Source organism: Ostrea edulis, chromosome 3 (assembly GCF_947568905.1).
Source record: "Ostrea edulis chromosome 3, xbOstEdul1.1, whole genome shotgun sequence".
Taxonomy (NCBI): Eukaryota; Metazoa; Mollusca; class Bivalvia; order Ostreida; family Ostreidae; genus Ostrea; species Ostrea edulis.
The window spans coordinates 194,638-202,500 of record NC_079166.1 but is presented as its reverse complement, the minus strand read 5'-3'; the positions used below and the strand labels follow the sequence as shown (position 1 = coordinate 202,500).

Below are 7,863 nucleotides of genomic sequence, written 5' to 3'. Positions count from 1 at the left end.
GCAGCAGCAGCAGCAACAACAACAACAGCAGCAATAAAATGATTTCACAGTGTACTTTGACATTGATAACATAATACACTACCAAAATACAGTGGCTTTCCTATTCAATGAAAACCTAACTGTAAATTCATGGGGAAGATATATCTAGATGAAGGATTAGATGTCATTATTGACAAAAATGCATGCACTGACAACCTCGAAACCAGACAGCGAATATTCACTTACTGGATCCAACTGAACGAGGACTGATCAGCCCATGGCTGATGGTCAATGACAATGATTGAAACTGGTGACAAGTTGGAACACAACAGCGAATGACCAACAGATGTGACAATACCACTTTTCAACCTCTTGATGATGATCAGTGTCATTGATGTACCAATCAATTTCTGACTCTTCACGAATCAATCAGTCCGAATAAACTTAATCTTAGCACAAAGACCACTAATCTGCAATTGAATTCAGACAGTTCAGAGATCTCTAAGACATCTGTGCAACCAAATCTTCTGTGCATGCATGGAAGACTTCTAGATGTGACATAGTTTGTCTTGTGACCTTTCTGAGATATCATGGCACCCATTCTGAAGCACTGTTAGTAGTGATCTCCAAATCATCTGTTCTTGTCAGTTCTGTGGGGATCCGGGTTAGAATAGGTCCTCAGTAACCCGTGCTTGTTGTAAGAGGCAACTAAATGGGGTGGTCCATTGGATGAGACCACAAAAATCAAGGCCACATGTCACAGTAGGTGTGGCATGATAAAGATCCCTCCCTGCTCAAAGGCCGTAAGCGCCGCGCATAGGCCTAAATTTTGCAGTCCTTCACAAGCAATGGTGACATCCCCATATGAGTGAAAGATTCTCGAGAGGGACGTTAAACTAGATTACACAATCTGCTATTGTCCATTATTTTGGTAGTTGTTTCATGGTCTGTGATGCCAGGGCTCGAGAGAATCATGGAGGGTGAAAAATGCAAGAATTAGACAAGCAAATAATCTTATTGTGATAATGAAATTTTTATATAAAAATTAACCTCATTTAGGCCAAAATTAAAAATAGCTTTGTTTCCCGCACCCGACCGACCGTGTGAAAACGTTGCGACCGAATTTTTTTTTTTTTGGTCATTGGACGTTCTTTTTTTTTTTTTAAACCGGATCTTGACCGGAATCGTTCTGTATATTATTTTGAGCCTTGGAGTTATTTCCCTTGTACAGAATTCTGTGGATAACCGGAACTACTCGGCTATTTCCAACACACAAAGTATGGACAAAAGCGGAGTTGCTCCGAAAGAGAAATTTTTACGATCAAACAGTCATAATTTGAAAACATGGCGAAGTTCGCCGTGTTTTCTGTCACAATTTTTAGGGACGACCGTGAGATCGTAATCAAAACTATTCGAAAGATAGATCTGAGCAATACATCGGAAAACGTCCTTTCATCGTTTAAATGTTTATACGAAATCCGTTTAACATTATTAATTATTATATTAAACTTAATTTTACAGCATTCTAATGAACTTTTGGCATTAAATAACGTATGGACTCCGTGGCCGAGTGGTTAGAGCGTTGGGCTCAAGATCACACGGCCTACCATCTATATGTGCGCGGTTACGAATCCTGCTTACGCCCCAAAAAAAATTCTTTCTTTCTTTCCCTCCTTTCTCTTTATATGAATACGGATATGTCCATATGTATGGATTACAATTATTATTATATTATGTGTATATATCTGTGCATATGTAAATGTGTGTTTATATGTAAATTATTATGCTGTAATATCACGGGTATACATTAATTTTAAAATCAATTATTATAGCCATTAATATAGTCATTAATTTAGTCTATGTCATACTAATTTGTTATATGAACTAACTCATTAACTTCTTTTACTTTATTATTTTATTACGATATACATCTTTAGTTTACATACATAATACATACTATCGAATAAGAGTTAGGGAGCCATGTCGTGCTATATTAGCTGGATCTAGCTACAGAAACATGGTACAGGGTATGAGGTGTAGCACCTGATGATGACCTCAAAATTCTTGCCTAATGACGATCTCAAAATTGTTGTATGGCATAATTTATGATTAATAACTAATAACTAGTAGCACTCTATTATCAAAATTTTCTTTGGCGACCCTACCCTAATTCTTTTCTCAAATCTGTATATATTTTAGTTATTTCACATGTATATACATACCTACATCCCTATTACTATTTCCTGTTACTAATATTACTAATTATTACTAATTATTACCTTCTATTAAAATCCAAATAAATATTAAATATTCTGTTATTTATAAAAAAATATAATATATTAAACATAAATTATTATTAAAATTATTAAATAAATCAAATAAAAATTATTATAATAAATTTTCTTTATCAATTTTATTACTCATTTATAAGTACTTACTTCTTTATTTAATTATGATTTATGACATATGACCACATGTATGTGTCTGGCCATCAAAAGACCGTACCACAGTCATTAGACGTGTTGGTACACGATGGTCCTTATTTATTTATATTTATTTATTTTTAAACCATGCGACAACCCATACGTCCCATACGGAGCATATGTATGTTACTACAACACACTTCCAACTTCACCATGTTGATGCATTTGGGAGGTGTTGGAGGGTGAGGCTGGATCGCAATGAGATGGATAGTATTATGGCAGATAATACAGTCACCAATCGGTTAACGATATATAGTTAACCAATCCTACGAATATCGAACAAACTACACTGTCATGAAACCATATATGAATGCTTTGGACAGACATTCAATTAGGAAAAAAAAAAATCTACCGACCGACCCATGTTGAAAATGGCGGGTCGGGTGCGAGAAACGAAGATATTTTTAAGGATGGCCTTAGCAGGATTAATTTGTTAAACAAAAAATAAGTTTTTTGTTGTCCTAAATTGTTTTCTGTCAAAATAATCAAAAGAAAGAAATATGAGAGAAGAATTAAAACTCTTAGACTATGGAAATTGGTTATCTTCCCATTGGCATCTAACATTTTAATCCACAGAGCTTAGACAATTAGGTAACAATATTTAAAGGAATAAGAAAATAATTACTTAATCATGTTAATGTTTATGTATTTTTGGCACACTTCCTTTTGAAATACTGGAAGGATGTTATGAAACCAAGTAAAAACATCCTAAAGTTTACTAACTACTGTAAAAACAAGTTGGAAAGTGCTCTACATTTTGGAGATGTGGCCTGAAATCTGCAAAAAACAACCAACAGCTAGCCACTCACACCTGTCTGTATTATATATACATTTAACGTATGTATGACTTTTTTTGTGTGTTCGGCTTACAACTACTGAAACAAATAAATTATGTGTGACTTTTTTTGTGTGTTCGGCTTACAACTACTGAAACAAATAAATTATGTGTGACTTTTTTGTGTGTTCGGCTTAGAACTACTGAAACAAATAAATTATGTGTGACTTTTTTGTGTGTTCGGCTTACAACTACTGAAACAAATAAATTATGTGTGACTTTTTTGTGTGTTCGGCTTACAACTATCGATAGAAATAAATTATGTGTGACTGCTGGAAGTAGCTATAACCACGATAACAATCTTTAAATAAAACAGAATGCTTCTTTTTCAATCAGGATGTTTAAATGATAAAATATAAGATTTGGAATGGGTGGAGGTAATTTTTATCTTTGTATTAAGGAGGTATGCTACACCAGAGAAATTTGATGTAGATGAAAAGTGGAGGATATGTACAACAATATTTTGAAGTTGAAAATTTTCAAATTTACTTTATTTTGTCAAAAAGGACAGTTTTAGTAGAAGGTAATCTGAAAAAAATTTAAAACCCCTGCTGGACTCGAACCTGCGACCTACAGTTCAGCAGTCGGTATTCAAACCTACTGAGCTACTCGGCTAGGTATTTAAATAGAAAAGGAAAAGACAAATATTGCTGATATCGATTTTTTCATCCATGTTTTTAAAGGAAGTCAGCCATTATGACGATGTAGAGTACTACCTTAATTCAATATTTAATATCAAATCATGAAATGCATGCAAGATGTTGCATTTGTTCTTGAAATAGAGAATCACAAAGTCTAAGCCTAGTCAAGCAAGATGGTTTCAGGAATTACAGAGATGAACTCTATAAATTATTCAAAATTACCAAACTCATACAGGTACTTAATATATTACACAGCTCATTTGAGCTTGAATAAGATATGTTTTATAAAACTCTTTGTCTCACTACTCTAACAAAAAGTGAGATAATTTTCTTTGTTTACACTTTTTTCTAGCATTATACTATTCATGATACAAGAATGTTACCTGGTGACACTAATTGACTAAGTAGGTCAATGTAAACAGCTGATCAGCATGACATAAATGACAAGCTTCAGTAAGCATGAATCGTTTCTGTGGTAAATATTATGACCCATGAAAATTTTATCACTTATGAAGCAGACATCATGATAAAATCTGTTCTATGTATTTTCACATTTTGAACATTAGCAGTAATGAAAGTAACTATGAAGTTTTCATTCATAAGTTTTCATACATTTAACACTATGTATATCAAAATTAGACATAAATCTTACTCTGTACTTTACATATCCGGTACTCTAATTTTGAATTAGCACAAAATGAAAACAATCAATGTTTGAATATGCCCTATTTCAAGTCAATGCCAGTGATATATATCACATTACTTTTAAGTTTATGCACCTACAGGCACAAAATAAAAGAATGCAACAGAAAGATTTCATTACAAGATAAATATATAATAAAATGAAAATAAACAGAATCAAATATATACATACTGTAAGTGACTTCTACACCAGACCAAGGCTTCACTAAAAGTCTGTTATTGTTCAGAATATATTTATGCTGGTATAGGTCTTATTACCTTCATGCCAACTGATTAAAATTAACTACAAAGCACTGAGAAGCCTGGGTCCAAAGTCCATATGTTGCACCTGAGGGGTCCCACACAGGTAAGAACTGGTATTTAATGTACCAACACCGAACATGTTAAACATATATTTAAACCTCTCAATAAGATAGTTCGATATTGCATTTAGTTTACAATTAGATGTATGGTGTACCAAAACAGACTTTTCTAATCAATGTTTAAAATACCAATATACATTTAAAAAGCATTTTTGAATACCTTCTTACGCTTCTCCAAGTTACGCTTGTTAATCTAGTCATGTAAGTCTTAAATAAGATGCAACTGAGCATAACATTCAAAACAACAGGTCAAAAGGTCAAGTGGACCTAATGTGGAAGGATGTACCGGTAATGTGGACATTTGAGATGTAAACAAATGTATAATGGTCAGTGTATTGCAGTATGTTTAAAGTAAATATCATCACCTGATCAATTAAAAACGGCTATCATTACATAATCTATTCATTTTTAAATTAAATTGCATATTTTAATTCCTAACACAGCACTGATGGTGTGCTTCATTGTGCAAATGAAGCAGGCTACATTGTATCTACCACTGAACAATTTTCCCTGCCTGGTCTGGGATCTTTAAGATTGGCCTACAGTGTATTATCAGAGTTGTGGTGTTATAATTTTCCCTGCCCAGTCTCTGTGATCTTTAATATCAGACTATTACCTGAGTTATAGTACACACTAAACATCAATGTATACCTACATGTATAGAGCTATAATTTTCTCTGGGATCTTTAGAATCTCGTTATTTGTAACCTTTGAGAACATCTACAAAGCTTAACATTAAAAAGGTCTTCATGGTTTCCCTAATTGAATGGACATCTGATACCTGCATTAATATTATCAAATTGACCTTTTGACCAATCAAATGGTTGCAATTAATGGTATGTGATATGCAATACTTATGCAATTGATACATGCTTTACGTACAACATATGATTAGATTATAAAGCGCACAATACCACTGAGAAACATGGCTGTAAAACAGCACTTAGCACCTGATATCTTTGCACATTAACCTTTTACTACCACCAAATTTTGACTACGCACATTATGTATTTATGAGCAATAACAAGAATAAATTAAGATATTGGACTGTGTATGCATGCATGGATTTCTCCAAAAGCTTATATCCAATGTTTTCCACACAGTGTACAAGACAAAAAGAAAAATAATCCCTAAAATTGGGTGTTGGATGTTCTCTTTGCTGTCCTAGATATGACTGGGCTGTCACAGTATGTTTTGGAAACAGATTGTTATCCAATATACATGACTGGGCTCTTTTGGTACAGGGATTGAGTCCCCTTTATTTGGGAAAAGCGTTCAACTTGTTGATAAATTGGAAAAATCAAGTGTCCTTTCCATCAATATAAAAGCTCAAAATATGAAAATAATAAAACAACCATCTAGCATTTTTACTTATTCAGTCCTTGACTCTATCTATTGATAAAATACATTTTCAATTTATATGCATTTGGGAAACTTTATTTAAAGTGAGAAAATTGTCATTGAGAGTCAGTCTGATATTCAGTCTATAGGGCTCGAAATTAACATATATGCCCGTCAGTCTGTGACTGGTTAAAAGTCTGGCGGAGTGACAGACATTTGTTTTAGTCAGTCCGATGGGACTGGTTAATTTTCTAAAGCATCATTTTGGAAAATATACTTATGAAATTTTATACACACATTTGGCATGATTCGATCTGCAGATATCAGACGAATCTGATTCATAAATATAAATCCCACATTTAAGTGTTACAATATTGTGTGAGGCATATTGAGTTAAATTTCATTTTGATAACATTAACGAAATATATGTTTAATTATTTCTGGAAAACTCTGTTGGACTGGTAAATTATACCCCGGCTGGACTGGTGACATAAAAAGCTAGCTTCAAGCTCTGGTCTAACTTTAAGGGGATTCGCCGATGATCCTTGCTGCTGTCATCACATTTTAATTCCTCTCTTAGGAACACCAGTCAAGTTCTGTCAATGTGAAGTGAACATTTCATGACACCAAGACATTGTGCCCATCTTATAAATGCCAAAATTACCCAACACATGGTATTACATTGTCATGTTTAATGATTATCCTTAAACTTACCACCTGACTACTATAACATGAAGTAAATTATACATCTGACACATCACACGTTAATTTACTAAATCAGAGAACCTGTCAGATTTAGGTAACTACCATCCTCCTTCACAGCGTAAATAGCACACACAATAAAAAGCTGTGAAGAGAGCGTGACATTGTTGATTACTATGATCGATTAAGGTCGAGATCTTGTAGTTTTCAAAATGCAATGTATAGCAGACGAGTGCGCGCTAGTCAAGAGGTTACACATGTATATACATATTTATGTTTACAGTTGATCGCTAGGAGTTTTAACAATACACAACCATTCGACAGGGAATGAAATACTTATAAAAAATTGAACAGCTCTCATCAGAGTCCATTAAACTTTTACAATACCTATTAAAGCTATTCCTCTTTCACTACAACCGGATCTCCTCAGTCAACGGGGTCGTCTGACGTAGATATTGACGAATCTACGAAGCGTTTTACAGAAGCGTAAAATCATTTAGCGTATTGAATGCGCCAAAAACACATTGAAGAAGTCGATAACTTTAAAACCCTTACCGGAAAGGTATTTCAATCCCGATATATTATTGAGCCCTTAAACAATTAAAAATAATTTATTTTGCTACCTGTGATTTATATTGAGGATTGATAACTTGTGTGGTATATGTCAAGATTTAAAGATGTATTACTGTGCAGTTCCAAATAAATCAATTTAATCAAAAGATTATCAATCTTTTTGGCTCATTAAAAAAATTAAGAAGTAAATTGACATTTTGTATTGAGTATTTATAAGCTAGGACATGTTTAGCATTTAGGCTTTT

At 33.5% G+C, this 7,863-nt stretch overlaps 1 protein-coding gene across 6 annotated transcripts in view; it reads right to left on the bottom strand.

The window, feature by feature from the left end:
• The window catches only part of LOC125677729 (carnitine O-palmitoyltransferase 1, liver isoform-like), a 38,145-nt gene extending 30,629 nt beyond the window's left edge, over window positions 1-7,516 (bottom strand). For 3 of the 6 annotated variants that reach the window (XM_048915881.2, XM_048915884.2, XM_056159671.1), the window contains exon 1: window positions 7,433-7,516. The gene's annotated coding sequence lies outside the window, so the exon portion shown is untranslated. Of the gene's footprint in view, window positions 1-4,812; window positions 4,903-7,432 lie in introns of those variants that run through there. The other 3 variants (XM_048915883.2, XM_056159670.1, XM_048915882.2) reach the window with 3 other exon arrangements.
• Window positions 7,517-7,863: the final 347 nt, after the last annotated feature.